Source organism: Arachis stenosperma, chromosome 2 (assembly GCF_014773155.1).
Source record: "Arachis stenosperma cultivar V10309 chromosome 2, arast.V10309.gnm1.PFL2, whole genome shotgun sequence".
NCBI lineage: Eukaryota > Viridiplantae > Streptophyta > Magnoliopsida > Fabales > Fabaceae > Arachis > Arachis stenosperma.
In genome coordinates, this window is record NC_080378.1 from 41,180,227 (window position 1) to 41,182,246 (window position 2,020).

The following is a 2,020-nucleotide window of genomic DNA, read 5'->3' on the forward strand; positions in this document are numbered from 1 at the left end:
TTTTTTTTGTTAGAACCAACTAGTTCTTAATTAAGAGGAATGATATTGTGGTATTCATGAAAGTGATCATGATTATATTGTAGTTAGTGATAATGTCTAATAGAAATCATAGACAAAGAGAACCAACAATGCAGCTAATTCACACCTAACTTCCATTATGTTAATTTTTTTTATTTTGTTATTCACCTCAGTTTTGAAACCAAATTGAAGACATTCAAAGATCAAAGTATTAAAGTTTGGATAAAAAATTGATGTTGGTTTTAATGAATATCTTTCAAAAAAAATTTTTACTATGTTAATATTAGATTTCTCTACCTAAATAATTTTTTGTTTTACTGTATTTTTTTTAGGAACTCTATAAAACATATTCAATGTAAGAAAAAAATATAGATGGATGAAATCTTCTTTACAAAGCTGAAAAATCCTTCTTTTTTTCTTATTCTGAGGTTTTCGTATGTTTATGACAACGCTAATATATTGGTAATTGAAAAGAAACAAAAAGTCAATAATTAATTTAATTCCATATTTTCTAGATTGTATTTTCCATTAGTAAAAATATGTTTTTTATTTTATTTTTTGTGCTTTATATTTTTTATTTTTTGTAGTTTCAAATTTTAAATTGATATTGTTATATTTTTAATTGGTGTACATAATATAGAATTTTTGAATATTTCAGTCAGTAATCTTATTCTTTGTTATTAACTAATTAAATATTTTTAAAATCATTGTGTAAATAATTAAAATGATAAATATTGTAAACAATAGAGTTAGTACTTATTGATTTATCAAAATTGCAAAACACAGTCGTTTGGATACATTGGACCCCCATTTCCCAATTGTGCTTGCTCTCCTAACCCAGGAACCCTAGCAAACCATGCAACGACGCAGTTATCACTACAAGAAAACCGGCAGATAGCGGCGGTTATTTAGTAGCGGTTTTATTATACCGCTGCTAAATACAATATGCCAGCAGTTCTTGTAGTGGCTCTAGGAGATGCTACCAAATGATCATATTTTGCAGCGTTTTTTCGATAACCGCTGCAAAATGTTTCCTTTTGTATCGGTTATTGTAGCGGTTTGCGGAGACGCTGCTAAATAATCTCTTTTTGCAGCGATTTTTCTGTAACCCCTGCTAAATGTCTAGTTGTTGAATACATTGATACTCGTTTTGCAGCGGTTTTTTCCAACCGCTGCAATTTTTTTTAACTTGAATTTTTTTTGTATAAACATTATTGCCTTCTTATAACTGTTCTAATCCTCGCTATTTTTTTAATGAAAAAATAAGGTTCAAATACTACAACTTAATTAATGCATTAAATAAATTTTCAATTTTGTATTACATAAAAAATAATTCACTAATTAAAAAAAATTATACATGAATAACTAAAAACGAATTTACGAATCAGGTTTTCTCTTGTAGTATGAGCCATTTTGAGTTTGTATTTAACCATAACTGGTAACATAAAAATCAACTAAATGTCCGAATTCATATACTCAAAACAAAGTTCAATGAAGCATAAAAAATCAGAATTACTAAAGTAGACAAACAAGTTTTGAGTCAAAATTTCTCATCAACATCGTATTGACCTGGCCAGAAATACTCTATCAAAAAAGCGCTACAGTGACGTGATAACGGATCTGATAAGTCATCTCCAACCCATGACTTCTTATTCAGATCGAAACCCCTTTTTTGCAGCATGCACAGCATCTTCTCTGTGTTGGGTGTTTAAAGTTTCATTGTCTTCTTCTGGAACCCTATTAAGCTCAACATCCATGGAGATGTCATATCCACCGGAGGAGATAGCATCTAAATCTTCTTCTGAATCAGTGTCTGCTCCATCTAGAGTGTCAGCAACTATTTCGCCTGAATATTCAGCTGACACTAAATATATGAACATGCAACCAACAACACATTAATCTACTTAAAATATAATGATAACTTCCAAGTCATTCTAGTTATTAAGGAAAAAAATTTCGGAATTATGAAAAGAGGACTTTCAAAATTAACAAATACAAAGTT